The 16,616-nt window shown below is 30.3% G+C and overlaps 1 protein-coding gene across 2 annotated transcripts in view; it reads right to left on the bottom strand.

The window, feature by feature from the left end:
- LOC124533416 (BMP-binding endothelial regulator protein) overlaps positions 1 to 13,381 on the bottom strand; it is a 48,545-nt gene extending 35,164 nt beyond the window's left edge. The window contains exon 1 of one of the 2 annotated variants that reach the window (XM_047108651.1): positions 12,975 to 13,381. The gene's annotated coding sequence lies outside the window, so the exon portion shown is untranslated. The remainder of the gene's footprint in view (positions 1 to 12,974) is intronic. The other variant, XM_047108652.1, reaches the window with a different exon arrangement.
- Between the last annotated feature and the right edge of the window lie 3,235 nt (positions 13,382 to 16,616).

Below are 16,616 nucleotides of genomic sequence, written 5' to 3'. Positions count from 1 at the left end.
AATTGAAGAACTTTCTGAAATTAAATTAATGAAATATTAAATTATTAAAATTGTGGTATTTAAATTTCCCTCCTTTATTACATCAACTATGTAAGGACTGGATGGATTAGCGGATGGATTAACTCTTAATATGTTTAATTTATGTAAATATATATAGTCTGTGATGTAAACATATTAATTATATCACCAATGATTCTGGGAAGTATAAGATTTTTGCATCAGTCATCTCTTCCATAATTCATAATTTTTATTAAATTCATGCGAATACATTTACATATTCAAACCTTCTCACAGTTAAATCAATATGTATTAAATTTAGCAGTGATGTTAAACAATAAGTACCGTTTATTTAAGTCGACTGGTAACAGGTAATTGAATTAACAGTCCCGAACACAACATGTCCATTAAGCCTCCACAAACACGAGAAAAAATATTGACTTCAGTGTCACTGTACTATGAAACTAATATTATTAAACCATGTATAACAACTGCCAATAATTATTATATGCTTAAGCATTTAAATAAAAACAATAGTCTGGAAACGTACCAATAAATATGCTCAGATCTCTTCTTTAACCGACTTAAAAAAGGAGATTATCAATTCGATTGCATATACATTTCTTTTCAGCTACGTAATAAACGTATATATTAACAGCATATTATATTCCACCACGATTTTCCAGTGCGGTTTGGTGGATTTTTATACGACCCATGCAGCTTCACGATATTTTCCATCACCGCCGAGCACGAGATGAATTATAAACACAAATTAAGCTCATGAAAATTCAGTAGTACTTACCCTGTTTGAAACTGCAATCTTCGGTTAACATTCATGAGTTCTATCTCAAAAGCATGTTTGAAAGTAGTTTTGCTATGATATATATATCATATCAGATTTTATTAAATGTCATTAGTTGTAAAAGTAAGGCCATGCCATATATACACGTAATTAACACAGCATAAACGATTGACCAAGTGTCAAATGAACATTGTGATGTTTATCTTAGACTTCGTAAATACAGAAATATTAACTTATTGTACGTAAAAATGCGTCTTATTCAAGCTTAATAGTCATATTCCGTATTTCGGTACATAGTAAGTGCTTTGTGTTACGAGGAAAATAAAAAATATTAATAATGCAGTACTTGCTGACAGTTGAATGATTATTTATAATTGCAGTAACTATAATGTCTTTATTTAAAAAAAAATGTCCTATGTGAGATTCTGTCAACAAAGTTTGGATTTAGTCGTAGGTTAGATTTTTATCATTATTATTAATTAGTAGGGTAAACGATTAATGATTGAACCTACGTAGATACTCATATATCGAATACTTACAAACACTGGGCTAATTAATATAAATTTTAAGCAATTAATCGCTTTAATGTAGCCTACTATCAAATTGAGATTGGCATCAAATGAGTAAAATATGATTCTCACATTTGACATGTTTCATAGATTCAATTGAAAATTATCCTAATTAATATTGTATGTGGTTTTATGGATACCAAATTACTGGTATTTCAGTAGAAATGCATTATGTTTATTATATTTGTCCTACATTAAATCATATATGAATAAATGAATTCATTACAATATAGTTCGGAGATTAGGTTTCGATTAGGTAACAAACAGACAGACAAAGTCGCTTTCGCAATTATAATATTAAGTATAGAAGCATAGATAAAGTCACCTGCTTTACTAGCAACGATATTAGCATAGTGGCATTATTAATTGAATGTCTTATCATGAGTTAGACACTAGTAACTGTGTAAATTAGGCGTGGCACAGGATGTATTGTATAAGGCGTAGTTCCTAGAATAATTCTAATCCATTTAAGGTCTCTACAAACTAATATAAACATAATACATTTTATAAGACAACTAATTGGGAATAAAAGTACATCTTACTAATTATATTTGACAAAAGGTTGCCCTGTGATTTGGATGTACTGATGTACCAGCCTAGTTAACGATCTACCTCCTATATTTTTGTAGGTAATTTTTACATAATATGTATATATAAGGCTACAATTAAACATACATTTTAAGAAAATAATGAAGTATGCTAAGAATATATTTTGTTTATCTGTGAGGTAAAGTATAAGAGAAGTTGTATGATAAAAATGTATTTATTTTACATTTAAATTAATTCAGATGGTTTGTTAATATCGTGAGCAAACAAGACCTTAGGTACATCAATTTAATTTAAAAAAAGGTTATATATTTAGTCTGCCTAAAAATAGAAATTTGCCTCTAATTAGTTCCTTGAGCTAATCAAATCAAGCCAAAATACAAGCAAGACCTTTGGTTAAGGCTTTCATGTTAGAAATTTTTGAATTATAATGTATGTTTACCGAAAAACCTTCTCTGAAACGCGATGAATATAATAGTACAAAAAATGAATATAATGACAAAATATTCAACGTTTTTTGCATGCACATTCAAAAAAGCAGCGAACTTTTTATTGATATAAGATAGATTGCGAGCTGTAATCAATCGTGAAATCAGGTTCAACTCAAACCTCGTCGGACCTTTAACGACATTAACAAACATTAAATTTTCATCAAATTGTACCACATAAAGAAGCTCATAGGAAAATTGGATTATCATACTTATACCAAAAATTTTAAAAAATATGGTCTTTTTAAATTGAACCCGTTATAAAGAGATTTAAATAAACCATCATCCTCATCGTGATGAAATCATAATCATTGAACAACATTGAACAAGTTTCTTGCAATACGTTGCTGTTACCAAGACATGGTAGTACAAATTTTGATCAAAAGAAATTTTGTATGGTTATTGGTGCCGGTGTCTTTCTTTCATATTTATATGATTTTCTTATAGCACTCTCACCAGACTACCTTAGAAGCAATCTGTCAGAGTTGATATGAGTTGAGTTTTTATTTTAGAATTCTGCACAAAATATATTGTTTTCTTTTTCCTTTTTGGACAGACAAACTTTGCTGATGCGTTAAAAAACCTTAAACAGACCAAAATCGGAATCAGTACCTTCGTACTAGAGGTTCAATGAACTTTCATTAAAATGGCAGTGACAATACAACGGTCGTCAATGCCAAACAATACGAGTATGAAAATAAACGGTCTATAGTTTAAAAAAAGCAAAAATTAAATTTCATAACATGCACACCAAACCATAACTACACTGATACCCTAATATTTATGTACAAACGTTCTTTTATGGCGTAATAATACGTTCCGTTGATAACTTTATTGTTTCAATCTCATCGCTTATTAATAGCATGTATGAAATACAATATGTCTTGATTAAAACTATAAAAAGAAAAAATCCACTCTGCAAGCGCGTTAATACGCAACATGTGGTTGCATTCATGCATGTGGGTATTACATACGAATAATAGAGATTATTATCAATTCTTTGTATCTGCGAATATCTGCAGTTGATATATACACGTGGTCTTGAAAAAAAAAAAACAATTAATTTATCTGTTATATTTTTCGGAATTTAAATTCCACCTAAATATAAACCGATAAAAAATACCCACTCCCTTGGAACGTAAAGGTCAACGCCCTGGCATTATTTAGTAATCACATCTCATGAAGAGCAAATTTTGTATAACAATGATCGTTTAAGGATAAGTGCGAAACACAAACGGTATGTTTTACAGGGTCATCGAGTTACAATCATCTATTTGCAGGAAGTTCACTGTTATATAACACTGGCTTAATCTAATTATTAACCTATTTATACTCTTATCTGCTTTGCAAATAATAAATGTACAGAGCGTACCCTCGTGGAACATTAAAAAAATATTATTAGGTACATTAATCACATGTTTAACCTTTTACTTAGAAAATACTATCAAAAATAGGTCAAAAATCGATAGGTGTTTATTATCTTTAAATAAATTTAGCACTTTTTAGATTTCATATAAATTCATCTCATAAGATGAATTATTAATAGATCGAATGAGGCGCACGAAGCGTGGCCGCGATAGCAGGGTGAGCGGCGCGACCTCGCCGCAACCGATAGTGCCCACGCAGCCTGATTGTCGCCAACAAGTCGAAACCAACACTTTTTTACATTCACCCGTGAAGAACACTGGCTCCAAACACCGACACATAAGGCTGATTATTCTACATCACAAATCTATAAATTTAAGTTTTCCGAAAATCCTTAATAAAAATTCCGGAACTTAATTGGGGCATTCAATTTATTTTCTCCACGCGAGTTACGTTTTTATTTATTTTAAATCAAATGTTATTTACATCTATGGTACGGTAAGGTAGGTTTCACACTGATTAGTTTTAGCATATCAAAATTGCACATATCATAGAGGCAGTGACACAATTTTAACACGTTTACGTGACAGATATAATTCGCTTCACTAAGCTTCAAGACCGTCACACATCGATGCCTAAAGCACGTTGAATACTTCATTCCACACCTATGGTGCGTGTCAACATAATTTGTAGGATAAACAAACCCATACATATAAAAATGAAATATAATGAAACCCTAAACACGGTTAGGTACTTTAAGTAATTAACTTTATGTTATTCATTAATAGAAGATAATAAAAAATAAATGTTTATTCATTGACATTTAAGTTAAATGTGGAATTACGCTAATATAAAAGTTATTACAATAACAGCCTTTAAATTTCCCAACTGTGGGCTAAGGTCCCTTTGGGGAGTAGTTAGGAACTTATTCCACTATGCTGGTCCAATGCGGGTTGATGAATTCACATGAGACAGAATTTCGTTGAAATTAGACACATGCAGATTTCCTCACGATGTTTTTCTTCACCGCCGAGCTTGTGTTGAATTATATGCATGTGTTTTATTAAGTACATGAAAATTTAGTAATGCTTGCCCAAGTTTGAGTATTGATCATCGATTATGTTCCTATATACCTATACTTAGAATAATAGGCTGTGAACATCCATATGCTGGGCTAATTGTTCTCTGCAGTGGAAAATAAGTCTTGAGCTAATGCAGCACATTTGATCGAATCTCATTTAACATATGTAGAAGTCTTTAACATATTTTTCTTCCACGATATGAACTTTATATACATAGATTAATCACGTGAAAAATTAGTGGAACTCGCTCGATTTGAGCTCGGGTCTTCGGTTAAGATCCACGTGTAACAACAAAAGAATATTTTCAAATGTAATAATAGTATCACATCTGCCTGTATAAGTAGGCTGTTCGCTTGTTATTTTACTAAAATTTATCGAAATAACTTAATATAAGTTATAGATTATAAAAACATACTTATACAACCTTTTTTTACATTATATTGGAATATCAAAATTTAATAAAAACAATGACATTATTTGTGTTATATGGTAACACAAATAATGTCATTGTTAAAAAAATCGCTAAAATTTTCATAAAATAATGATGGTATGCCTTATTGAATTAAATAATATTAATGTTAATTATTAAACTATTTAAGATTGCAAAAATATTAACGTCATTATAATTTTAGGTTTTTCCATAAAAAAAAAGCAAATTGGACTTAAAATATTCTGGATCGGCAAAAGCTTACGACAAATTCTTAGCTATTGTGTGAATATTTCTCAAAGCATGAATTCAGGAAAACTTTTAAATGTACCACCAACTTATGCGAAGTTTTTGGCATTTAGGCGCACGTACAGATAATATGTTCTCTTTTACTTTAATAAATTGTGTATATATGTATATAACATGTGTTATAATAATATATATATATATGTCACAAGAGTCATAGGCCATTCTAACGTTACCTACGTTTCGTTATTATCTACAAATAGTATATATTATTGAAAATTAATAATAAATTGAATTCTACCACATACAGAATTTCATTTAAATGCGGGTTTCCCTCGCATATCTTTTCCAAATATCTTTCATCACTATCGACATGACAAGGAGATCCAAGATGACAAAGAAAAATTAAGCATATAAAAAATTGTCCCGGCTTAAAACAGCAATCTTCGGTTAAGATTTATTATTATTTAATTACTGGCCGTCTGTCCCGATTTCGTCCGAGCGTAATAAGATTTTATTTACACCGGTCTAAAACATCCTGGAACACAAGTAACACACATACTAACTTTTTTATCCAAATTGTTCCAAACGTTTAGGAGTTCTGTTCCATACCAAAAGATTATTACATGTAATTTTAAATTTATTAATTGTTTATGTAGGTATTAAAAATGTTTCATACCAAAAGATTATTACATGTAGTTTTAAATTTATTGTTTGTGTAGGTATTAAGAAGAAGACATAGCGTGATGACATTGCACAACTCCGTGTGCATAGCTTGAGAGCTAGCGTCTTGATAACAGGGTCGGAGGCTACTCATTCTCATTATAATTAAATAAAATGAATGGATTTACGTCTCAGCAATTCACAATACTTGAATCATTATTCTCTGAAGTCTCGTTTCGACTATGAATAGTTTTCTGCGGTCATTGAAAACTCAACATATATTTAAGGATACGTTTATGCACTTGTTTATTTACTATGTTGCGTTTTCAATTAAACGTAATTATTTATGATTAATAATAATTTTCAATGTTAATTAATATATTAAAATAATAGTTTATATTTTCCTACGCATTAATTATGGCGGAAATTGATTTCCCTGCAGATTAGTTTGTTTAATTAGTTTATTCGATAAAACATGCATCAAAGTTTAAATGAATAAATTCAGCTTCATTACAAAAAAGAAACATATTATTATTACTTTAAGAACGATACCCAAAAAAAGCCAAAGAAACCCCTATGGACGTTCGTATAGTCCATTTGATGGTAAATGGTCACATTGCAACCATAGGCATTGACGCTACAAGAAATATTAACCATTTCTTATATTTTAAACGTGATGCCCGTAGTTAGACTGGATCGGGATCAGTCTCGCTTAAAATCGGAACTTAACGGTACCAAATATTTTTGTCTTGGGGTAAAATGTGGCTGGAACCTATCCAATCAGACTCGCAAAAAACCCTTCAAAAAGTATTCAATATTTTTCAATTCAATTTTATTTGTTAGACGATGTGACATTCTCTGTAAGTTCAAACAAAGTTAAAATTAACTTAAATGTTTTGTTATTGCAGTGTAGCACGTAATAACAACTGGATAATAACAATACAGTGATATTGAACCGAGTTTAATATAATAATAGTAACTATATTGTCGTGTAAATATTCCGCTCTGACGGACAGAAAACGATAAATATATAAATGAGATAAGAACACTAATTAGAATATGTGCTAATTAGATTTGTCTAAATTAGTCAAATAATAATTATTTATTAATTGAAAATACTTTATTATTTCATATATTATATTAAATTCAAAAAAGAGGTTAATTTAGTATAACCAAAGACAAAAATGAAACATTACAAATTGTCTAATTAATAACACACATATTTATCTGTTATCACTCCAAACAGTTTAGCGAACAACATTATGATTTTGATCAATAATATGAAGTTACGTCACTATAGTTCGAGAAACTAATAAGTAGGCCATCACATATGAGTAATATTGGCTTCACGGCGTCTCCCTACAGGAACGCATTATTTTTATGTCTCAAACACTTATAACCTATAACTTGTATCTGCGTCGTTATTAATTCGATACAAGTACACACATATTAAATTACATCATAGGTAATTAAACGAAATTGATACATTTCACACTATTGAGTAATATTATAGGAATGTCGCGATAACAGGAGCAATCGAGATGATAACACAGACAGTCATTTCCTTAAAGAAGGATCCGATAAAATTGAAATTCTTTAAATTATTACCCACATAGATAAGTCGATTGTGATATCTACGTCATGCATATTGATGAAGCTTTTCGATAAGCGGTATTTGATTATTGCTAATTTACATTTTCGCAATAACAGAGACATTATAGGATGTGGGAGTTCACCTGTTTCGTATTTTGAGATCTGTTCGATTTATTCATTTTTAAATGTATTTCTATATATTTACGGAAGTTATCAAGCTCGAAACATAATTCGAGAGAATATTAGTAAATATTATTTAAAGTTATGAATTAATTATTTATTTGTTAAACTGACGTGTAACTTCTTGTTATGTTTTTTAAATATAAATAAATTTTCAGGCAATGCAAATATTAATGACGCTTGTTGACTTTAAAACACGACACGTGTATATATTTATATTCGTAAACTAATGCATCCGGCTCATGCATAATGATGTAATTATTTGAGAATGAAACTTTCGTTAACGTTAAATATTAAATAACATTTCAGTTGAATCTGTAGACTAACACTTGAAAAACATTCGCACAAGATGTCCGTTTATAAATGCATATTCATGACTGTATTTGTCGGAGTGAAATACTATTATAGATACGGCCGTTTCGATAAAATCAAATCAAATAAACCCAAATATACTTTATCATACTATCCTATAATTTTGAATCATATTAGAAGAATAAATTATTTTAGAAGCATAAATTAAATCTATAGTTACCACGACTTTGCAGAATTTACCAAGAATTACCAATAAAAAATTCAGTAGTTACTCTTTTTCGACAATTAATTAAATAGATATGATTGAATTACACGATAAATACAATTAAAATATCATTGGTCTTAAAAATGTAATTTAGATCGTAATTATTGTCGTTCCATGACGAAAATGAAAATCTGTGGACTGACAGACAAACATAGTGGGAGAAAATTTATTTTATATACAGATAATGTATGAGTAACTTCATACATTAGGACTTTTTGCAAACTCGCCTAGATAAGTTAGTGGAATTCATCATTTTTTCTACCACTTGATAGCAATAATTCTCATTGACAATGTACGTTATAGTTACAATATTTTCCTACATTGTCAATACACATATGATTTTTAGCTTATGTGGGTAAAATGTCGTTTATCCAAACCTTGATAACTATTCATTGCTGACAATTTTCCTTTTGTTGCCCTAGAGACTAGTGCTGTATCAAAATTGTTAAAAACTGTACCAAGTATGTTACGCGCTACATGTTATTCTAATTATTGCTTCAAATTTAGTGAAATTAGACTTTAAAATCGGACTTTGCAAATACATGTAAATATGACATAAAATAGTTTTTTACAGGAGTTATTGTAATTTGGTGTACAAGAGACACAAACAAAATGTTGATAAGAACTCATTAAAAACTTACTTACATTAATAAATTGGTTCATCGTGTTGAATGACTGTTGGTAGGTTAATTCCACTCCAAGAGTTACTTAATAAGATGATCACTTTTACAAAATCAAATAGAAAACCATAATTATTAACATCGTCGATCGTAATACTAAAAGGGTGAAATGTCAGCATATTAATGAACCGTTGCTGAAGCAAAAACTTATAGAGCTTAAAATAGCTAATAAGAATTCCGGATGTAGTTTGCGATACGTAGGTGTATTATTAATATTTTATATGAGTAAGGGTGCGTCTGTCTGAACAAATGCTATGACTCATATTTCGCTGAAAACGATGAATATTCAGCAAGTAAGAGATATCGGGCCTAAGAATAAATCGATTTTGTCACTATATATAAATCCTATTATTCATACAACTATCGTCGGAAACAACATCTTGACATTATGCTGTCAAAGGATTAAAATTTATTGAATTTATCATCGATAGTACACGTTATTATAACAAAAGGTTACGCAAAAGAAATGTCTTCCGTTGGATAACTAAATGAATAATACTGAAAGGTTCATTAGGAACATTTATATATTTCGTAATAGTATTTTTTAACAGTTGTAAAAACTTCTTTTTATTTTTATAACAGCAAATGAAGTCTGTCAAACTGATATTAATTTATAACTCCATTTCACATTTCAATTGTTATTATTCATAAATATTGGTACTAATACTTCGTCGAAGTACGTTTCGTGCAACCTACTATAAAACCTATCCTACCCGCAATCCTTTTTATTATTAGAGTAAAGTAAAAAGTACAGCCTGGACATTTCCCACTGCTGAGATAAAGTTCCTCCAATTCCATTAAGGAGAGCGCTCGGAACATATAACACCACGCTGTTCCAATGCGGGTTGGTGGAATGCACATGTGGCAGAATTTCGATGAAATTAGACACATGCAGGTTTCCTCGCGATGTTTTCCTTCACCGCCGAGCACGAGATGAATTATAAACACAAATTAAGCACATAAATATACAGTGGTGCTTGCCTGGGTTTGAACCCGCAATCATCGGTTAAGATGGACGCGTTCTAACCACTGGGCCGTCTCTGTTTCTCAGTTTCTCATCTTTACTTTACTTTACTTTTTTAGTAGACGAGTCTAGTTACAGATTTAAAGTTAATTTTAGTTCCCATAAATGGACGTGCATTGACGTGCGTACCGTTTGTAAGGAATGGCTAATATTTTCTAAAGTAACAATTCTAAAAGCGGTGGTGACCACCAAGTGGCCCACGTAGCTTAGCTTAGTAAGCGGACTGGAAGAGAATTAAATAAACATGTGAAGGCGGTGGTGACCACTTACTGTCAAGTTCATGTAGTTTATTTACCTCCTTAATATGTATTAAAATAAAAAGGAATTTCTTCTTTTCAAAACATAAAAAAATCTTATGATTGTTTTATCTATACTTATACACTTTATAAAAAAATATTGTGCAATCTATTCTTCGCTTTTTAATAATACACGAACGTAATCTTTGAATCATTTAAATAGTAAATTGGATAAAAACAATACAATTGATATAAGTTTGTATTTCGTTTGAGTGCTCTATATCTTATCCCATAGTTAATGTTATGAATCATAAATTATTTAACGATTCTTTTCTTGGTAATATAGGAGATTTGTTTGTGAATCATACGTTACTTAAGCTATCATTTCATTGAACGCTCAAATAATGTTCTCCATAATTTTATATATGTGGATGATTCATTAGTTAGTTCATTGTACCATTTAAAATTATCTGTAGGGCAAGTTACCTACATACTTTTTAATGATTTCTGACATGTAGGTACAGTGTCCTCACTAAATTTGTAAGCTTAGTATTTTTTAAACTCATTTTTTAAATATAAATTAAATACAGGGCTAAATTATTTAAAGTGACTTTTTAATTGTTCACCGAAAAATATGTACATACAAAAATATTGTTAAAAAACATATCCCAATATTAAAAATAGACATATACACACACAGAGGAACGTAAAAGTAATTTTGTTAGGGTTTTAGGTGTCATAGAATTTACTGTCAATTTAAAAAAAACTTATTTTTTAACTGACGTATTAATTGTGACAAATGATAAATAGCGCACAATTTTTATCTATATCAATTTTTTTTTAAATTTAATTACTTAGTATTTTCATTACTACCGTAACCTTAAATGTTGACAAAGATTACTTTTTTTTTACATTATATTTTTAATCTAATATGGCAAGACTTCGTGAATGATTGATAAAGACCGTATTTGCTACGAGTGTTTACGGGGATCATGTGATGAATCACAACACTAGTAATTTACTTACCTATTCAGTTTGTAATGTAACAATCGTTAATGTTCATTGACACTCGATGAATACTTGGTTGATTAATTTATATCTATATTCTACTACCTGAGTATACATATGGGAGATTGCTCGTTCTTTGTTCAGCTTAATAAAGGCAATAAAATCTGGTAACTTTTAACGCTTTTTTGTCTCATAAAATTGTCGTCTACATATAAGTCGTATGTCGCCAAACATGATGGTTTTAATTGAAGGTATGAGTCTTTTTTTTAATCGTTAGTTGAATTGCGATTAAGATATATTTTATCTAATTACACTTATCGTTCTGAAATTAAATTAATGTTCATGTTGTCGTAGTTATGCCTTTTTAATTTTATCGTTATTTTATATTTTTGAACTTTCCGATGGTATAAATATTTAATTTTAATTTTGTACCCTTCCTTTTGGGACTTGTATTAATTATATGATAATTAAAATTGTATAAATAACGATCAACTCAACCTTTTTGTAGTCAGTAATTTTGTAATAAAATAAATATAAATGAAAAGAGGTTTTATTTGACATTACATAACTGAAAATACTTTTATATAAAAAATTAAACGGAAGATGCAGCGCGCTTCACAGGATTTAGTTTAAAATACATGGCAGACTTAGTTTGCCGACGGTTTTGCTTGTGTTGAATAAATTAAGATGAAACGCGTCTTCGATATAAATAATAATTATCACAATAATTGATATATGGGTATGTATTATAATTTCATTTCATTCTATTGAAATATTTTTTTCTGTTCTGTTCAAACGTCAGTGATCTATTAAAATATATATTCCATAAGAGGTTGGTTTTAAACCTGTTTACGTATATCCTCATTTCCTATATTTATTATATTTCAAAAACTGCCAGTACTAAATAAGACTTATGCGATATAATTATAAGCTTAATTAATTGATAAAATATGTTTTAAAATTTATATTCTACGAGTTAATTTTATCTAAATATTATGTTAAAGCGAGATTTATGAAAATCATGTAAAAATTACTTAATCATTGACAGCTTTATTGGTATTAGCGCAGAAGTGATACTCGCACTACGGGCTGAGATAGCGTGGTTATGAATAAAATACACACTATTTACGCACATTAAGATAAAATATGCAAAATCAATTAGCAAATCTTCGAGCAAAACTTCCTCGAATTTTACGTATATATAAAAGTTTGTCCTTTATATATAAGCGATTGGTTTTACCTCGACGTTTTAGTACCACGTTTGTAGAATCTGGTGTTATTTACTTACTCTATTGCTATGAAGTAACGTCAACTTAAATAAGTAGGTACTTACATACTCATAAATACCGACGTGTACGAGAAGTCAACTTGTCGGTTGGTCATATGCAACTTTCTAATATAAAATTACAAGACAAGCATCTATATAAAATTAAAAAATATATATACACAATATAATTTGCAAATAGTCGATTACAATAATAAAAAAGTTACCTTATAAATCAGTTCGCAGTTTTCCTTCAGTTATGCTATTCAATTATACACTTCACTTTCAGTACACTTGGAAAAGCCCGTTAAGATCAGCGAAAATGGCACATATGCAAATGTAAACAAAGGCAGAGTTGGCAAATACACACGCCAGTTAAATCGTATTCGTAAATAAAAAAAAAATATTTTTAAGTAATACAAAGTTAGATTTCGATCGAGTATCGGACGAATATGACAGGGAGTGCGTGGTAACGAGAGCCACGCAGGCTGGCGGCGGCGAGGCAGCGCGTGCACTGAGTGTGAGTGGTGAGCCGTGGCCGGTGGGTCTCCGCTGCCGGCCGCCGCGCGACTCTGCCCCGCGCGTGCGCCGGACCTGTTCCGAGCACCACTATCTCAACTCTCAAACCAGCATGCACTGCGCACCGACACCGACACTCACTCGCCTTCCTTGCACCGAGTATCGCACAGACCACACACCAATTCAATATATTTTAGGTCCCACTATCGACTACACTTTTGACACTCATAAATATATGCATTCGAGATAATGTTAGACTACTTTATTGGGATCGTTGTCGAGAATGTGCATTGTGGAGGTCGTGCACTGATAAGTGTAAGAGAGGGCTAGCAAAATAAGAAACAGGACCTCCGCATAGCATTCGCTGACATAAAACGTTTTTAGTTTTGTTTTTTAATTAATTTATTACACTCGAAAGCTTGTTTTCGTGTTTATATGAGGATAATTGATCTCGGAGTAAAAAATGAGACAGTTTTAAATATAGAAATAAACTCACGTAAAATTTTTGTTAATCATTTGTATCTGTCGTTATAAATAGTATCAAACAAAACATTCCTAAAATAATTTAAGTACTTTTCTTTGTATTACACAATAAGTACATGCATGTTAAATATTATACGATTGTTATTTCTATTTTTATACATAACTTATAAAAATAATAACAAAAGGCTATTACTAAATATACAATAAATAAGAAATAATAGTAACATTCTCCAGTTTGGTAATTAGGCGAACAAAACCATGGGGTATTGTATGACGATTTTAAATTTGAACTAATCTTGGCTTATAGCTCATTGTCTTTAAAGACATTTTCGGCTTACTTCGGGACTCTTTCGCCGTTCTTTTATCTCTGAACGTTTCCGGCGTAATCCGGGAATTTGACGAAGTCTAATTGTATTAGTCTGAATTCCGGCCAATTAATTCCCGAATTCCCTATGTGTCTTAAATCGGTCGAACTAAAATTATACATACGTTGGCATGGTATATTTGGTTCTTCGGTTGAACTAGTGCAACGATTTCAAACTTTTATTTCATACTTCGTATAGCATTCCAAAGAAAATAAATATTTTTGTTTTTCTAACGTACATTACTAGTTACATTCAACAAAAAATAAAAATAGTGTTTTCACGTGATTTCATCTATTTTAGCGTTACGGCATTAAACATTCGAATGTGCTAAAATTAAATTTTTTTATCGTATGTTCGCAACTCATTTGCAACGTACAATATATGAGTAAATTTTTTCGAATTGATTAGCTATGACCTATATTCTTTCGGTCTTTCCAGTAGCAGACGATCAGACGGTAACCCAACACAATTACAGTTCAAACCATTCAAAATGGATAAATACATGGCTGGTTAACAAGTAGTATTAAAATCTGAATTCCCTTTGATTGACGAAATCTCCATTAAATTTAATCTGCTGCTGGTAATAATCAATACAATATTTATGTGCTTCTGTTTAAAAATGTAACACCTTCTTAAAATCCCACTGCATGTCTAAAGCGTTTACCTTTTGAGAAGAAAGTTTCTTCATTTAAACGGGTTTTATTTTTATACTTTACAGGTTGGCATTTGACTCCACAGTTTACAGTCCTTCAGATACCTTCAGATACAGTCGGTAAGTATGAGCTCCACTAGTCGCCCTCGCCATGCCGGCCCGCAAGATGCTCACTATGCTAAACAAGGATATGTTTATTTAATCTAATGTACTTATTAGTATTACTATTCTATCTTTATTATGCTGTATTTTGATGACTAACTTTAACACGTAAAGATTCATACGTAAAAATACGTCGCTTCTCAAAATCTACGTTGCTTTGTTTAAAGATAAAAATAGCATATACTTATTAACAAAAACGAAGAAACTTTGTAAAGCTATGAGTAATGACACGGACCATTAATCAACTAGCATAACAAACATCTTGTTTATGTGACGCTTGTAAAAAAAATAACACGAAATGTTGCTTTATTTATTCTTTTACTTCCATAGGCTTGAAGGAATTTAAGATATTTTTAGGTCGAACGATAATATTTAGTTTTAAATAGTCAAAGATTAGCAGACCTTTATACGTTTAAATAAAGAACGGATAGAAAATTTTAACTTAGAACAACAATAAATTTAATAAGATTATGTAGTTTTAATCTTATTTCAATTTTTATTCTTATATTTTTAATACATAAACAATTGACAAAATTTTAATCATCTACAGAACAGTTTGGTAATATGTTTGATTTAGTGTATTTAAAAACAATTTATATAAAACTATTTATATTTTACTATAAATATTTCAATCTACATATATTCTACTTATTTTTATTAAATTATAAATTGAATTAGATTAAAACAATATCAACCTGTTGTTCTTTGTTTGAAAAATAAACCAAAAAGGTTGATACAATGAGTATTTATTCATAAATTTCAGTAAGATCGAAAAGTTTCCCAAATTGTGAATCAATTTTTTCAATCACAAAAAGAGCTGAAATTATGAAGAAAGAAGATTTAATGTTCGTATTATATGATAGATTTTTGATTAACTAGAGTATATCGTGATAATGTGTATGAAAACAACAAAGTCTAGACATAAATATGCACGTGCTATCATTATTAGATGCACGTGCTGGAACGCTTTTTGCAATTTTCGCAAATATATTTGACCGATATGCCTACAGGACAATTTCTTAATTTACGTTTGTAATGCAAACAGAACATTGAGGTGACTTTATTATTTCTGTCATGAGAGCGTTGAGTATTTTTGGGATGATTGTGTTGACAGAGGAAAACTTTAACAAAAATTGATTTTCTGGTAGTACAATACACAAATTAAATAAATGTGTACTATTGACTGAATCCACGTATGTATATAACTTCACCGGTTTTTTAAATTATCATTATAAATATATATTATACGGTACTGGTCAATAATTGGTGCTATTTAGGGCCTTCTTGGTACCACACATCCATCACTTATTCTACACAGAACTACTTATAAATGTAGTGTTTTAATTTTAAGGACGAGTGGTCGAGTATAATTACAGGTATAGAGGATATTCGCGAAGGTTATTCGCGATGCAAGGAATTGTTAATATTGACTTAAAGTGCTTTTGGGTAGTGATGACTACTTTCCATTCATTTCATCTCTGGGTTTCCCGCCAGTCCCCCTATATTATGAATAAAAACACAAAACAATTAATAACAACTATGAGTAAAGTTGTATTTTTGTTTTTAATTTCAATTACTTTTCGATTTTCATTTCAAACTACATGTACCTAATTGTTTTCAGAGTCGCAATAGTTTTCCCTCGTTTTCGATTGTTCAAAAATATTGTCGTATGCAGTTCATATAGGTTA

The sequence above is a fragment of the Vanessa cardui genome, chromosome 11 (genome assembly GCF_905220365.1).
Source record: "Vanessa cardui chromosome 11, ilVanCard2.1, whole genome shotgun sequence".
NCBI lineage: Eukaryota > Metazoa > Arthropoda > Insecta > Lepidoptera > Nymphalidae > Vanessa > Vanessa cardui.
This window is presented reverse-complemented; position numbering and strand designations above follow the sequence as displayed.